Raw genomic sequence first — 18,299 nt, 5'->3', positions numbered from 1 at the left:
AAAAATTTGTCGTGCGACAAATGCGATATTAAAAACATTAGCCCTACACGTGATATTTATACGAGACCCAGTTGTTTCCGTCAACCATTCTCGCAAATACCGTCTTCACCTCACGAGGAAAAGTAACGTGCACGTTTCTCACGTTGCATATACGAGTATTACGGCGCGTGAGTTACGTATGTGTTGTGATATGATACGATTGACCTTATGACCTTATTACGAGTATCTCTGGCCTTTCTTTCGTTAATTCCGAGCTGCTCCCCTAGATTTCGTGTTACGGAAAACGCTTGAGGATTCCCTTCCGCGTTCGCGAGAACTCGTAATTTTTTTCTATATCCGCCCAAATTCACGGAGGACAACATTCGTTCGCGATTCCGAATCTCAAGAGCCACGGCACCTGAAATTCTGTATTCATTCGCAAACGCACACGACACATGTTGAAATGAAACACTTAATACACACACACACACGCACTCGTGCGGAAGAGACACAAAATGTTTCGGAAAAACGGAGCATCCCAGCTCGCAGAATGACGCTCTTTGAGGATTCTCGACTGAGGAGCTCACAATCGCTCGACTGCTAAACGAATCATCCTGCCGGTTCGTGAAAAGGTGAGCGACGGATTCACCGCGTTGCAACACACGCTCTCATAGCTCTGCCTTTGAACCATGATAAAGTTCACGTTCACCAGACCAGCGAGCGCTACACGAAGTGAGGTGAGCGAAAAATTTTAGTTCACCGCTGCTGATAATACACTATATTAATGCCCGCGTATTCAACATATGGTCGCAGATAAGGATTTCATGAAAAATTATCGCAGGATGATTCAAGTGGAAGATATTTCTGTGCTCATAAGTGATAAAAAAGAATTTCGCTTAAAATTTTTCCAACTTTTTAACTTTATTAAAATAATATATATATAATGTATTTGTTATATATAATAAAAAAAAGGATTTGATGACACCCGCGTAATTTTTCAAGAGTCGAAAATGGTATAAAAAAACAAATTGGTATAAACAGTAACCGATACAGATAAATTTTCGATTCACAATGGTGCACCGGTGTCGTTACATTGATATTATCCAATCAATCTAATTTGTAATATACTCCCGATACATATTTTACGAAGAAGACTATCTACAATATGCAAAAATTGAATCTACGAGATTATAGACATCGTGCAAAAATATGTAAAATGACGTGAGCGTGTCATTTTACATGGCCTTTTTTTTACAATGCATAGTTTCAACTTTTGAAAGCACAAATATCATGAATTTAATGATATGCAGTTTTAAAAATGACCTACACTGGCTAATGTTTTTATTTAAAAGGATTTGGGTCCTTTTCAAGTAATCTGTTCACACAATTGTTACTGATCTCATGGCCAAACGAACGATATGAGATCAGTAACAATTGTGTGAACAGATTAAACTTGAAAAAGGTCGTTTTTAAAAAATTACATATGATTGGTTTTATACACCTGGCGATAAAATCTATTCGTGAATAATGAATTTAAATTGAAATTTATATGTTAATCATGTTCTTCCTTGCAGTTTCTTTTGTAAACTATAAGGAATTCGATATCAATCTAATTGATTTCATAATCTTGGCATTTTATGACACAATGGGAAGCCTGGAATTTGTTCCATACGATATAACTAAAGATCCTTCATTTTATGTTTATATGAAAACAGATCGGTATGCAACTTCAAAATTATTTCCTATTCTTTAATAAATCTACAATAAACGTCGTTTGCTTATTTTATATTTAAAAGACGGACCTGTGAGGACGCGCCTACGAGGAAGTCGCTGGATGTTCTTGAGAGGATCTCGACTACGCCGGTGAATTGAAAGCGTAAATAATACGGGCTTTTACGCTCCTCTTCGTCGTATTTTACTGCTTAAGGTTACGTTTCCATCGACTTGCATTCTCGTAGCTTTCAAATATTAATGTCACGCCCTAGCCCGCCCGCGCAGTCGATTGATACGTAATCGGCGAACACACATTTTGACGATTCTCACGTAGTTCACGTACAGAAGCGACAGCGCTTTTTTCTCTTTTGGAGATCGCCAAAAAGTCCCTGCGGCAAAATTTCTCACGAACGGTTTATTAAATAATTTAACGGCGACTTTGCCTCAATAAGATCTTCCCCCGGTTGGCGCGAAGTCTTCAAGTTCTTCGAGTTAACGAAAAAACGAGCCGCGAATCACTCGGCGAGGTAGAACACTATCTTTTCGCGCGTGGACATCTCCGGGTCCTTCCGGCTTCGCGTTCGCTTACGCTCGTTTACTTCTTTTCGCACGATAGTGTTAAACTTCGCGATCCGCGCGCGTAGACGGTTGCCGCAAACCTGTGCACAAGCGGACCGCTCGTGTGTTACTGTTCATTAGCGGGATGCCGAGCGTGTGGCATCGCTATCTTATCACTCGCCCTTGTAAGTAATAGACTTTACCCACATATCGAATTGTAAAATACTCGTCCCTCGGTCCACGCGGTTTTTCTTACGCGGCAAACAACCCCTCCGTTTACGCGGCACTTTTTACACGCGGTTTCAGTGTCGCGCGATCTCAGTTTACGCGGTTGGAAAACATATCTTTCGATAGTATTTATTAAAGTTATTATCGTAACGGTAAGCCAGAAGTCCTCACTTGATTGTACTCGTTGCACACATCCATTCTGTCCCTTTTTCGGTTGACTCGTGGAGAGCGTATTAAGCTTATCCGCGCAAGCGATAACGAAATTATTTTTCTGCTCCCATACTATTGTTATCTTTGTGCAAATATGTGAGATAAATATTTTTACACGGGCTTTTCTCTTACGTACTTTTTTTTGTACTGGCAGACTCCATTTACGCCCAACCGCGTAAAAAAAAACTCCAGGTGAAACGAACACCGGTTCCACGCGAATCGCGAAACGAGTGTATAAACTAGTGTTTCTATCTTTGCCGTGCACTCGCTTTTTCCAAAATTGAACCTCACTCCTGATTAAACCACAAATCTAAAAATTGATGAACTAGGTACGTCATCCACAGGCACAGTATCGATGGCTGCATCGATTGACTATCGTTGTCTGGTAATAGTAATACTTTGTGCGACCCTGTTTTTCTTATAATTTCCTCAAGGTTGTAACAACCAGCTTTGCACAAGGCACGTAAGCCGCATAAATCTTTAGACGTTGCACATTTGTCGATAAGATTAACGGTTTGCTAATTTTCACATTTAAGGTGGCACCTGCACGAAGGAGCGGTTAGTATGGGTGCTTTTATTTTTGCAAACTTATGTGACTTTCATAAAAAAAAATATCACTTAATGTATTATTGATCAAATGCATTGATGCACGTTTAAAAATATATTTAAAAATATGTGTTGTCGAGTCTCAAAGAGCTGTCAATTTTCCTCAAAACATTGTATCTTTTAACCAATCTTTTAACCAATACGAATTAAAACAGTGAGCTTATTGTCAACCCAACTGGCAAATTCTTTTTTCAAGTAACAATGCTGCAAATCAACAAAATATAAGAGATTAAAATTATTAATTAGTCATCTAGTAAGAAAAATTAATTAACGAGCCAATTCGACTTGAACTGATTCGTAGGTAACGTCGTAAAGCAACAAAGGTGATATTACGGCCTACATAGATTTGATTACACAGTCATACATTACATTTAAATTTTCGGTGGTCAGTTTATAAATTAATGGTGTTATTAGTTGTTCTTATAAAAAACATTTCAGGAATTTCGCGTTTCTTCATTAGACGCTCGCTATGTAAAATTGTTGATGCCGACCAATTAAACTCATGGTCATGTAGTACGCGATGTCTGCTAACGACGGCAGCTTTTGTGTTTCTTAATGTCGGTTTTATGTACATTAATGCGAGTCTGTAAGTGTCGTTTAATCTGCCCAATACGAGAAACTTCACAGTTATTACATTTGATACTGTAGACGACTTCTGTTTTTTTGCCCCGATTCAATTGGTCTTTACCTCTTTTGATTAGTCCGTCAAGTCTGTTAGGGACATAAAATGACGACGACTGAAAAGAAGTATGAGAACGCAAAATATTGTACACAGCAAAAAATAAAATGTTAACATTCTTCACGTGTCCCAAAAAGTCCACTCTAAACTTTACGTTAAAATAACATTCGTCGTGTTACTGTCTGATAAATTATAAATGTTAATTAACGCTATACGTCACATTTATGTTTATGTTCTTTTAATCTCAAGTGTGATGTAATAAAAACATACAGGAGCAGTAAACTGTACGAATAGTTATACAAATTAAAATAAAAGGTAAAATAATTTTTAAGAAATGTCGATATTACATGTCTCGGTTGATTTTGTGAAATAGTTGTGTCAAAAGAATTAAAAAATGGTTGTGCGAAAAAGAGCTCAAAATAATATTCAATTTTTTACATAACATACGTAAAGTGTCAAGTTATTATATTAACATAAATACATATAACGCATAAAAATGTTACGAAAACAATAACATGTCTGGTTTATGTTAATTTTACATTGGAATAATAATCAAATCTTGGTAACGCAAGAAAATTTAAATATTTGAACACACGATTGTTTATTGTGTACACAAGGTGACCAAAATGCAGAATAAAACGTTGATCAATTTTTGGCCGACTGGAACGTTGGTAAAGAGAAGTCTGTCAATGCGATTAAGTAATCGTTGACTCAATACCGGAACATATACGGATATAAATAAAGAAAAGATAAGAAGTTGAAAAGATCGAGCTTGTGTGTGGAAAAGAAGCACGTGATTCACAGTTGTGTCTATCAGACAAACCGGGTATCTCTAACCGCAATACAAAATGTACAATACATCACATGCCTTAGTGGGTAAAAGAAAGATTTTTCTTTACAAATCTAATCGCGGTATTTGCGCCAAACTCAAAATCTTGGTGTTATAGCGACAACACAATAATCCATTAATCGAATCACACAATTTGTCAATTCACGTGATGTTAGCAACGATACGCTTATAACGGACGATTTAAAAACAATGGCGAAGATATTTCACTTTACAATTTTTCAAAATCTCGCCTCGTTCGAGTTGATACGATCGGGATTAAACGGTCGCTCGTTTTGCTCATCGTCTGCATTTAGCCCTCGATTTGCCCGACGTTATTCCCGTGCGGGAAACTCGACGAAAGAATTTAATCGGCGCATGCAATATGAAATGCAATCAATCGAATCTATAGCGGATGGATGTACCTTACAATTTGATTTTATCGGGTTTACTAACGCCCTATTTAAATGACGTCCGTTCGATTGACATATTGTTAGTAAAGCGACGGCAATAATGCCGTTAACTAAATTTGCATCGATAATCATAATCATGTCTATGAATTTAATCGTCCGCGCTCAATCATAACGGAATATTACATGCAAATTTTTCGGTACTCAATCGCAGTGCAGTGACGGATTCTGTATAATAGGGGACACTCGTGAAGCGAAATTTTACGTCATCGCTGCGCAGCTCGCCATCGAACTTTGGCATATTCACGATAACGATGAGAATCTACAACTTTAAGATCTAATGAAACGTGAGCGCTTTGGCGCTCATTAATTCAGCATGAATTAATATTGAATCGATATAATGAGGAGCGTTATCAAGCGTTATTTCATGGATCTTCTGCGTCACAATTATACATCCAGAAAAAAAGATTTATTTAAATTCAACGAGACACAACTAGTTGTTAATTACTACTGGCGACTTGAAGAATATTTTTATTAGTCAACGAGATGCGTTGAAATCGTGTTTCTTTGAATCTACTAAATTTTTATTTATTTGTAAAACACTTTCTTACATTTGATGAAATAGATATGAATTTTCTTAGAAATTTCAGTCTTAATCAAATACAATTTTGGTTAAGTTAAAGAAATCATTTCTTTGAAATTAAATAAAAACCTAGTAAAGTCAAAATTCAAAGAACATTTGTTGGATTTTAAAGAAACTTTTTTCTGGACGTACTTCTACCAGGGGAACTCCGCAAAGGAATTTGATCAGCAAATAGTGCGATTAGTCGATACTTCGCGTGTATTTTACTCTCTAATTCTGTCGTGCCAATTCCAGCGTCCAATTCATTAAAATTGTGCCGAGATAAATGAACGGAGTTTCGGTGAATTCGACGAAGAAAAGACCGCGTTCGTTTTCTACCCGCGTGCCGTTTAAACATTTTCGCTGTATGAAATAAAACTTACCACTGCTGTGTAACTTTAAAACACGCAGCCTGCACCTTTATAGAATAATTTACATGCATTTATTAGAGGCATATATTGTACCGTTATAGAACGATATTTATCGATAATTATATCGTCATTTTATATCGTCATCTCGTGCTATAATATTCGTATCAATTATTCGCATCATTGATTCTTCCCCTTCTAGCAACGCGTACAATTTTCTATTGTCCCACGTAATGTGGCTGTTACGTTCCTAGCTGACATGCCAATGAATAAGAGATAAGAGAGGCGGCTCATGTATGTGTATTAAGTGATAAATGTAACGTTGTGTTCGTTGAAGCATATCGTTCTCGATTTTCGATGTAATACTTCTCTTTCGCGAATCTGCCCAGCCGCTATCTTCCATCTATGGAACGTTCTCGCTTGTGGACATTTCTCACGATATATGCGGCGACACGTCGGGTTCACAATAGCTCCGAGACACGTCACTGGTTTCTTTTTATCTCACTCGCGCTTTCCGCGTTACGTCGACACATAACAGATATTACGTACTAATTATACTACAAATATACGTTAACTTATCAACACAGGCTTCGATTACGTGCACGCACGCACGCACGCTCGTGGTCGAAAATATATCTATCATCGGCGGCGGGCGACTTATCTAACAATATAAGTATCGTCGAAAGCGCCTTAAAATGCGACCAACGTGTCGCCGATGCGGGCCGATAACGCAACGGCCGTGAAATCGGCCCGATATACGTAATTTTACTGTTTCACCAGTGAATTTGTAATTCACGAGTCGCCACCCCGAGCAGAAATTTTAGAAGGTTCCTAACAAGGACCTAACAAGCATGCCCTATTACGCACTTCTCAGGTAGCCTTTGTTGGGCCCTGACCATAGACGTGACGTCAACAATTAAAATTTCCCGATCAGGTTCTCCTTACCAAGATCTCATGGCTTGTCCCTCCCTTGGGACAATACACCTTGAAAAAAATCTGAGGTTTACTTCAGAAAAATAAGAAATACGAAGAGTAAATTTGGACACTTTAAACGTCTATTTGAGGTAAACTTAAAACTTACTTTAAGAATTTAAAAGAAAACTTTAAGAATTTTGTGGAAAGTATGTGAAACCGCAGTTTTCTTCTTACGAGAAAGTCTCTTTAGCGGGAACGTGGACAATCCTGGCTATCTAAAAATTACTTTACGTGTCCAAAATTACTCCAAACTCTTAAGTAAACCCTTAGACTTGAAGGATTACATTTAAAGGCTTTAATTACATTTAAAATAAATTTTCCCAAGGGCTTGTTACGCCTTACAATTTCTAAGAGGGGGTTAGTAAGGCATCAGTAGGCTTCCCAATAAAAAATTTAAGGTTTTAAACTACTAATTTAATTGTGTTAAATTATATAGTCATCAAAAGTGTATCCAGGTCATTGAGTTTACCCGTAATCCGGACAACTCGCTGTCGGATCATATCAGCTCGCCTCTTATACTAATGCGGGATGATTTTTAGAGCACGGTCTTACATACAGGTCTGGAAACTGCGGTGGTGGGGGTTAGGCTAGTTTCTAAACCAAAATGAGTTCGCGCTGTGTATGGCTGCCATCGGTCAGTGTAGGGTAGCTTTAACTTTATCATGAAAATTTATTAGCCGTTTTGCATTTTGGGACTCCGCAAGAATTCCTCATCATGGACTATCCAAGGCAATTCGTTGGAAAAGTTGTTTGGTTCGAAGGGTGTGTGTGAATTTTATGTGTTACAACACACGAAAATTTTCAATGATTGAAACACTATTGCGACAGCATATTCCTGAGGCCAAATCAAGTAAAACAGTCCTGTACAATAATATAATATTACTATAATTATTTTACTATGCAATTACAGTTTCAAATACTAGATATTTTTCTATCGGTGTACGAGAAAGCCTAACGCGCGGTCGCGGCAGCGAGTGGTACTAGAACTGTTCAAGCTAACGTTTGTCAAACCCCATGAGGGATCAGGCCCGTATAAGAATTGCCTGAAAGACATTTGAAAAGAGCGCCCTGTTGCGCATCGGATCAGGCACGTGTCAAGAATTCATTCTTAGGGCATACTTTGCTTCGTCCCTAACCATACATCGGGCATACCTGATTTCATTTCTGCTCGGGACTGAAGCTAAGGCAACCGCCACTAGTTGTGATCGATCTGATCGACTCACGACTCAATTCTCGTAGAGATCGATGCGAAAATTTAATCATCGATGTATATATTAAATAAACTATGACAGTCCTTTGTGAGATAACGGAGTTTGAGGAGCAGTAACAAAGAGTAAACTTGAAGATTCTCCGATAATGTCTGCGTGAATTGGACGTGAAACGGGCATACAATTTCATTCTGCAAAGCTTTCTTGTCAAAATTAATAATTATCGTACTATTATATTACACGATGCGCGGCGGAAAGAAGTTTACTCGCCCAATAACTGTCAAATTATTTTAACAGAAACATTTGCGGTAGATAAGTTACGTCGCGTTTTATTGAGGCTAACGAAATAAGAAAGAAGAAGTTATCTATAATAAAAAATAAAGTCAGATAAAACAATCGGCGCTACTGATGCAAAGTTAATCGTAAAATCGCTAAAAAGTTACCACACAATTGCTCACATTCGCTAAACCTAAAAGACTAATACAAGATGAAGAAAGGGGACAACGAGGGAAACGAACTTGTCGATAAAAAAAAGTGTATTATCAGGCCGTAATTGTAATTATGTACCCTCGCGTGATTGTACGTCGATTACACAGGCCTACAACATTTTCCCCACCGAGATCTAAGGGTGTTTCTCTATGTAATTTTTTGCGCTGAATCCAAATCTGGCCGCAGAATTTGTCTAGCACGTCAGGATTTTGAGATATTCTAATTTAAAAGTGCAAAAAAGGCCATTTTTTGACATTTTCAGATGAAAATAAGTTTGAAACGCAATGATAGTCGTTAATTTAGCCAACAGATTCGGATTTCTCATGACAAAATCTACGGAAATGCATATACGCGGTTTTCGAAATGGTGTAATATAATTACAACTCTCTAAAGTTTTTGGAGTGAAAATAGAACCATGGAGTGAAACGTTCACTCTATTGGAGCAAATCTTTACTCTATTAGAATGAATATTTACTCCAATAGAGCGAATATTTCACTCTATGGTTCTATTTTCACTCCAAAAACTTTAGAGAGTAGGACACTTAATATTAACAAATTCCTTATTCTTTGGTACCCAAGCACCGAACGTTTCTCAGGCCGATTCCTTCAGAACTTTGTATCAAAGGGTTTTTCGGGTCACTGATTAAGATTTTAAAGTTAGAATTTGTATTTTCAACATGGCTGATCAAATATGGCGGCCCAAAAATTTAAAAAATCGTTACAATTCTCTCAAAATCCTGACGTGCCTAGACAAATTCTGCGGCCAGATTTGGATTCAGCGCTAAAAATTACATAGAGAAACACCCTTAAATCTCGGCGGGGATTCAAAAGTGCCATTTTTGTAGGCCTGTGTTATCGTCAACCAGGTGAGGGGAGGATTTAGGAAATTATTACGTGTTTACACAGCCAGATAACCATGAACGAAGTCGTCGAGTTGTGTCGAATTATAATGCCGACGTGTGGGCGTTCGCGCATCATCTCGTAACCGTCAATTGTGGATACGAGACGTCGTTCTAAGGAGACCCGCCGTCGTGGACAGAGTCACAGAACAAATATTCCCTCTCGTAAGAGGAAAGAAAGAGGAAGAAGACAGAGGTGGAGCCGACAGGCGCGGGTGTAACGTCGTGTGCAGCCGCTGATAAATTCTGCATTGTTAAATAAATATTGTCGTTGCTGTTCCGGCCGGTAGTTTAGTGACACACTAAATTACGTGCGGGGGGGACCCCCGTCACGGCACGCGCGTGCATTGTCATTCGCATCCGACGAAACACGCGCGTAATAAACGTGCCAAGTCCGGGCGCACAGGCGCATAATCGTCGGCGCGTTTCTGCGCGGCGACGTGACAAACGCGGATGGAACCCATGCGAATTAAATTAATCGCGCGACGAGATGAAGGAAGAGGCTCCGTTCGTTCGCGCGCGCCTTCGTCGCGGCCGCCAGTCCCCTTTTTCCGCCTCCGGCTAAGTGTTGTCCACGGTAATTGACAGAAAGCAATAAATCGGAAACAATAACTCCCGGCGACTTCGAATCGCCGTCATCCCGTATACATATACGCCGTGTAACGGCGTGCGGGTAATAAATCTACGGGCACGTAACGCACGACGGCTGTCAGCGGACGGGTGCCGACGTACAATTATTTAAATCACCTCAGAACGCGTGGTCTCGTCACGTTCATTAACGACGACACGATTCGAGGAAGCCTATTGACGGACCGCGCCATCGTAAATCTTTCGAGGGAGAACGGAATAGTGAAAATATTAATATCAGTTCGACATCGTATCGGCCGAATTTACGCCATGCCTCGGTTGCAATCGGAATTCTCGAGCTCGGATGACTCGAAGGTGATTTCTTAAGTAAATTTTCATGCATAGATAAATTAAAGATAGGACTAGGGAAAAGGGCAATAAAATATGAAGAATACGATTAGAAAAATGAAAGAGGATGGGTGGATTAGGAGATGAAAAATATTACAATAGGAATGGATGGGGATTAGCAGCATTAGAAGGTTTAAAAAGAGAAAAAGAGAACTGGATACAGGAAATTATAGGGAGAGATAGAGAGTTTTATAGAGACAAACGAATTGCGAACAGAATAAATTTTAAGTTTTTTGAAATTTTATCATACATTTTACAATTTTAGTAAAATTGCATGATCAAATTTTATCATACATTTTAGTAAAATGTATGATAAAATTTCAAAAACTCATGAAATTCTTCGAAATGCCGTGTTGTCCCGCGATTACATGATCTTCAGGATAAATTTTAAGCGAAAATTCTTTCCGTGTAGAAATCAAGGAAATAATTGAACGATTCCGATCGGAATCCATCCCGAACATTTCCATGATAGGTACCCTGTTCTCCTCGGGTTGCGATTTAAATTCCGGCGGTCTTTCGCGTACGCTATATCTCGTATTATCGTGCACGATTAAGCCGATTATCATTTCTTGCGTGCTGTGTTGTGTCTGCGCGCTATCTAATATCCTTATTAGATCACAACATCCTTATCGCGCGTAAATTATTTAATAACAAATACATTCTCCGCCAGTCTCTAAGCTCTCTCTCTCCTCGCGTACCGCGTACGTGTTATTTCGGGTAGCGCGATTTTCATTCCGCCGAATAGCGGAACCGCGGAACTGTTTCGAACGGTTCGACCGTGATCCAGGTCATCGCGGACATCCGTAATATAATTGTCGCGATCGCGAGATAACCCAGATTGGCGGCCACATAGAATTCAGTTATATTATTCCCGGACGATCGCCACAAAGAGATTCGGCGATTCAGGTGAAAGGAAGTTGACGCAATTTTTGTTTTCCAGCACGGTGCGACTCGGTCCGACTGATCCGCCGTGGCTTCAACACGCTTGTTAATACGACTCTTTTTAATTCTTGTTACCAGAGAAAAGTGAAAGAATGCTTTTCCCATTTTTTTTTCCGCCCAATCGACGGCACGCGCTTCTACGCACGACTGGCGCATAGAATGGCAATGAATTGGAACTATAAGTCCAATAGGGTCAATAGGGAAAAATTGTATAAAAAAAAAGAAGAAAAACTAATTTGCATATCTTTAGAGGATATCGAAGTCAGATAAGTGGGAAAAGTTTCTGCGCGAAAATCAATTTAGTTGTAAGCAACATTTGTAAGCATTTATTTTAAAAAAGCAATACTGAAGGTTAAATATAGTATATAGTTTAATAAAATTGCAAGCACCCGCTGTCAATCCGATATCGTATTCTACGCGTTGTATTTCTGAAATAGTTAAAATAGTTAAAATTCGAAAATCTTTTGTCCAGGAATCACTTTATATTATATATGATTTAACTATTAGTTAACCGAAAGGTTACAACAACCGGCCCTAGTTAGTCGATTCTCTGTCCCTTCTTAGATAATAATAGAAAAAAAAAGATGGAGAGTCGACTAACTTCTGGCTAACAGTTAGCCAGAAAATGAAAAACCGGGCCTAATAGTTAAATTATATGTCCATCTTTGTTTAATTCGAAGAAACACAAAGATATATATATGATTTAACTATTAGTTAATCGAAAGATTGCAACAACCGGCCCTAGTTGGTCGATTCTCTGTCCCTTCTTAGATAATAATATAAAAAAAGATAGTCGACTAACCCCTGGTTAACCAGAAAATGAGAAACTGGGCCTAAGATGTGTGCATTTAGATAAGTTTTGTGGTCTTCTACTTACATTTAGATTTACAATCGCCATTCGAAATACAGTTTGGTGATCGCACACGTGTTTGGGGATGCGCGGCTTATTTCTAGTGTACAATCGACGTTCTAGAAACCAGAAACTATTCCCAGGCTATTCCTTCGAAGAAGCGAAAGAGAGAGGGAGAGAAGCCATGCCAAGCTGTGTACAGCATGAAGCGGCTCATTATACCAACTCCATTGCCAATTGCTCAAATTTTACCGGCTGCTGCAAAAGCCACCGAACGGCAAATCGAGCCTTTTCGAACAATCCTCACCTATGATTGACTGACATTTTTATAGCCTACGCCGACGACAATGCGACATTCTCCTAATCAATACAGAGAAATATCACTATGGCGTTTTTTTTTCCTTTTAACTGCGCACAATCGCACGATAGTCGAATACAATAACTCTTCTCTTACGTAAAGTAAAGGACAAATAACATTTTTGCGAGATTATGACGCGAAGTTATACCTAATGTTGACTGAAAAAATTAATTGATACCGAAATAGAATGAGTTCGCGAGTCTGTGGCAGCAAATTCATAATGTCATGTCTGAAATTATTGCGGGTAAAAATACATAAATAAATTGATAAATTGTAAGATAGTAAGTTAAAGAAATAAATAAATAAATGAAGTATAAGAGCCATAACAGTCAAAAAGTAGATAAAAGTAAGATAATAAGTTAGACAAATATAGTGTAAGAGTCAAAGAAATAAAAAGGCAAGATGTCTCGGTAGTCAGTGGATTTTTAATAGCGATGTCAATTTCTAAAATTTTCGAGCAGCTACCGCGTACGTTAGTGGGTCTCGAATAAAACTGACTAGCAAGTAAACGCTGTACAAGGTAACTTTTTAAAATTTTTTCCCTTTGTTTAATTACCACTGGCGACAATAAGCTTCACTCAATTTTCATAATACTTTATCCATGTCGCTCTGGTTATGTAAATGCGATACACCTTATTTAAAATCGTAGGAGTTCACACTTGTGTGCAAAATGACCGAATTATTAAAAGAGACCTCGGAATGAATATAACATGAGATCTTACACTAAATAAGTGTAAAATCTGATGTTTCGACTTGCGATGAGACGCGTACGATCAACCCAATAAATTACCAAATTATCTGATCAGCTTTATTTATTACATTTTTACGGCATAATAAATAAATTAATTGTTTTCAATATTTCATCTGATATTGAAATAAAATATGCACATGTTAAAAATTGTTTAACTCACAACAAAGCAGATATTTTTATCTCTTTTAATATGACAGAGGCTAAAGCGGATTCTGCATGTTGCCTTACATGCAGCACACCGAATATTGATATAAACTGATCGACTCGTTACGCGAAAATTGATACAAATTAATTTCGGATGCTTATGGGAAATATTTCGAGTATTTGGAAAGCGGCACTGTGTGTTGCCGATTGATCGCGAGCGCTTTACTGTTTACGGTACAATTTGGTATAGGATACTCCGGTTGTCTAATTGGTCCTCAATTTCCGCCTCTTGCGCTCCAGCGAATTAACCTTTGACCATATCGTCTGATGATTTAAGCGAGTTTTGCGTGCCATCCGCGTTTGCAAATTGCCCGTCGATGCGGCTCATGCGGCGGTGCTCGTTGCCAAACGTTGACCTAACACGAACTTTATAGAATTTAAGTAGAGCGTACAGCAATGTTATTTTACTTACGTTTACTTTGCAACTTTTATTTTGTACCGTACGAGCATTCGAAAACGAAAGCGCATTCGTGCAAAAGCTCCCTAAATGCATCTAAATCCACCTAAATCCCAACGCACCAACTATTTGCACTTTTCTGGAAAACTGGTTAGGTTTAGCAAAACGGGAAGTAAACGAGGTCAATCCTAAACATAGGCCACTTGACAGGTAAAACTATGAAAATGATTCCACGAATAGCAGCGTAATGTATTAAAAATTCATGTAGCTATTTAGGGTAAACCAGGTATGTCTATATGGAAGACATGGCCGCTGGCCTGTAATTTCTTTAATAATCGCTAAATAGTATACGTCTCTGTGGTCAAGTTTCTCAAAGATAATCAATATTTACAGTAATTTATGTGTGTATACTAGTCAAAATGATGTCGTAAATATTATACCATGTGCTTACTCTCGATTATCTGCACATTTTTTACAGAAAATAGGTCAACTACAAATGTCGAAGAAAGTACAGTTAAGCTGTCGCAATCAACGTTAGATACATAGCAAAGATACGTCAACTGTAATGTGATCTATCATTTTTATTTCCGTTTTTCGCTATTTTTCTTTTTCCTATCTCGTAATACTGTGGCCATCTTTTTCTTGGAAAAAAAAATACGGCTAATGCCGAGGGGTAAACCGCTGAGGGCATTGTGTGGTGTACAGATTTCGGGCATTACTAGGCAATTTTGGGATTAGTTTGAAGATAAAATAATATAATAAGATAACGTAATACCCACTGGGCATTTGTAGGCAATGGTGTTCATTTGGTCAGCGGTTTACCCCTCGGCTAATGCTCACGTGTAATATTTTAATAATACAAATTTTCTACGAAGTAGTTTTTGTTTAATGTCAACAACATTGCGTAGTTTAAGCTTCGGTGAGGTAATATGGCGAATGATATTTAAAAATAACGAAAATGAAAATACATTGTTTGCGTAATGGCTTATATTAAAAACATTGTGGCCGTCATATTGTGATTTACCCCAAATATAACCACGGAGAGAATCTTCTTTTAAAATTTACTCTGAAAATCATGTAATCGTGGAACAACATGGCACTTTGAAGAACTTTATGACAGTTTTTTTGAAATTTTACAACACATTTTACTAATAAAATGTATACTAAGTAATTATATGCTTAGCAATTATATTAAGTTAATATAATTATACTGTCAGAAAGTCAGAAGAGTGAAGACTATTGTAGTGGTGTGGATGTCTGATTTCGTGCTCGATACAATTCCACAGATGCTCTTAAATTGGAAAAGAAATTTTTTACTTGTACTTCATTTTGACGAACATTGCTATTCATAGATTCAACTTTTTGCTGCCACAATTGTCGAGCTAATGTTTGGCCCTTGTTCGTCTCTCTTAAAAACCTGAAGAGGATCGTAATTCACGATCGAAACGTCGTTACTGTAACAACGTGAATAAAAAGCCAGATACGTCAAAACAGCTGTATTAATTAATAATTATACTAAGTATATAATAAAATGTACACGAAATGTATTTTAATAAAATGTGTACCTACTATGTATATAATAAAATGTATACTAAATGTATTTTAATAACAACACTGACAATAGGTATAGCCTCTAGTAAAAAGTATAATAAAATATCAAGAGCTCACAAAATTCTTCCACGTGCCACGTTGCCCCGCGATTACACGATTCTCGGGATAAATCTTAAGAGAAAATTCTCTCCGTGTACGCTTTCACTGGGTCGAAAGTGTTCGCCAGCGTTTCGAGAAGTATCTCAGATGGGGCACCGGATTTACACGAGAAAATACAGCTCTCGCGAAACACCCCGCATAATATTCCCCGTCTGAGCCGCGCTGCCAACCCCCCCCCCTCCCCCCTCCCCCGGGGTGGAGAGAAATTGTTTTCGCAGCCCACGACAATTCGCTTAGAAATCCGGAATAAATTCGGCTGTTGTGCAGCCGGTGCTGCTATCGCCTTTATCGGGGCACAATCGCACGGGCGACTATATACCGCCGTACCTCCCGAGCGTGAATCAACCTTCACGCTCGCACACTTCTGCGAGCCACCCCCTGCCCCTCCATGTACTCCATCATGTGGCAAACAACCCGAGCGCAACCCTACGGACTTCTATATCCAAACCCCACGACAAGCGCGCCAAAGTAATCGAGTCAGGCCGGCGTGTGCCCCCCCTCGGCATGTATTCGATATGTACGTATGTATGTGCGTGTGAGTGTGTATATGTGTACGTTCGGCCTACGACACGCGATCGTAAGCATTGAACTTCTCGCACGAAACATCGATATTTCTTCCGGTAACGTTGGAATATTTTTCCTCGCCCCCCCGCACCCGCCGCGGTGCATCCGCCAGCCCCTCTGCCCGAAAATTCATGGAAATTGCCGCGGAACCGCGGCCGTTGCAGTTGTTATATCAGCGGCGCGAAAAATTTATTCCCGTCGCTGTTCATTTCCTGTTAATCCAGCCGCGCGAATTAAAAATTCATATTTCATTCCGATTTAGATCCGTCGCTTTTAGATTCCCACGAGATTCGCTAGATTCTGCAAGGATAACGATGCGTTTTTTTCCCACTTGCACTTTTCATTACTTTCCGCACTTTCTTCCATACTTTATGAGCAACTGAATTGATTATACTTTTCCTGGCGCATATATCTCCCTCTGTATGCTCGGAATCTCGATGTCTCTTTGATTAATCAATCGATACGACTGAATTCTGTACCTCGTGCACTGAAAAGAAAATTTTTTCGCTACCGTAGCTAATCGTGGTTTGCTAAAGATATTTTGCCGCCGCGACTACAGATTTCTAAAGCACAGCAAACGGTTCGCAGTCGCATACAATAGGCACAGCAGCATATATTTAGCATAAATAAATTAGCCGTCCATATTTTGCAGCTGAAATTTGGTTGCCACATGCAGTTTTTAGCTACGGCAGCTACACTTTTCTTTCCGTGCGTTGATTTACATTTTCAACCGGTGTTTAATTCACCTTCGTATCTAATGAAAATGCAGCGGTTTGCAATGGAATATTCTAGCGGTGCATTTTGCAATTCTACAAACGGAGTTCGATACGCGAGGAAGTTCGCGAGACGTTATAGTCCCGCGAGAGTTGCGATCCTTGACGGCGCGTCGAGTTGGGAAATAAAGAAAAGAGGGTATAAGATATCGGGAAAGGCAGTCGCGCGTGAGACATCACGACAGAGAGTAGAGCGAAACTATTTTCTTAACTATGCGACGAGACCATTGATGAAGAGACAACTCGCGACGCTCGAGACTTCCGCGATGTAAACCGTCTCCGCCAATCCGCAAAGCGTTGCCTTTCAACTGAGGAAACGGGAATCGCGAAAATACGTAATAAAATCTTGCGAGCTTGATGCAGACGCTTTTAATCGATCGAAACAATTGACCGCGAGGATCGATAAGTCATAATTTATCGATGTCTCTGAACGTGTACATTAAAGAATGGTCGATATGTTATCTTAACGATAATATCTTGATTTCTTCTTATGTAAGTTGAGGCAAGTGAAATATTTAACTAATAATCCGTGGCTACGTTACATGCTAAGTTACATGTTCGCGATGTAAAAAAGTTCCTTCGATGTAAGGGTTATTCTGTAGGTTTATCAGATCGATGCGTGTCAGCGCCGTTTTAACTTCACGCCGTAGGTACCGAACGCTCTGAAATTCGGAGAAATTCATAATTTTGTCGGTACGAAACGCCCAGCGCATCGCAAATCAATTGAAACCATAGACGTAGTAAATACAGACTGAGCGTCCCATTGAATAAGCTGAAGCTTGTGAAGAGAGACAGAGAAGAAATTTAAGAAGACTTTCTTTCTCTGTCTCACCATCGAGACGAAGGAGGCACAGGCATGATTCTGTTCTTTTACAATGGTGTAAGACAGAGAAAGAAAGTCTTCCTAAATCTCTCTCTCTCTCTCTCTCTCTCTCTCTCTCTCTCTCTCTCTCTCTCTCTCTCTCTCTCTCTCTCTCTCTCTTCACAAGCTTCAGCTTATTCAAC

General features: G+C 39.0%; 1 protein-coding gene across 3 annotated transcripts in view; it reads right to left on the bottom strand.

Moving 5' to 3' along the window:
* The window catches only part of LOC105569385 (glycoprotein 3-alpha-L-fucosyltransferase A), a 37,611-nt gene that overhangs the window by 16,401 nt on the left and 2,911 nt on the right, over positions 1-18,299 (bottom strand). The window contains exon 1 of one of the 3 annotated variants that reach the window (XM_012025812.1): positions 1,782-2,463. The exons of the other annotated variants lie outside the window; for them this stretch is intronic. The gene's annotated coding sequence lies outside the window, so the exon portion shown is untranslated. Of the gene's footprint in view, positions 1-1,781; positions 2,464-18,299 lie in introns of those variants that run through there. 3 annotated transcript variants of the gene reach the window in all.

This window comes from Vollenhovia emeryi, unplaced genomic scaffold (genome assembly GCF_000949405.1).
Source record: "Vollenhovia emeryi isolate VEMERY1.0 unplaced genomic scaffold, V.emery_V1.0 DF939124.1, whole genome shotgun sequence".
Taxonomy (NCBI): domain Eukaryota; kingdom Metazoa; phylum Arthropoda; class Insecta; order Hymenoptera; family Formicidae; genus Vollenhovia; species Vollenhovia emeryi.
Note: the sequence above shows the minus strand (reverse complement) of the source record. Positions and strands in the feature narration are given on the sequence as shown.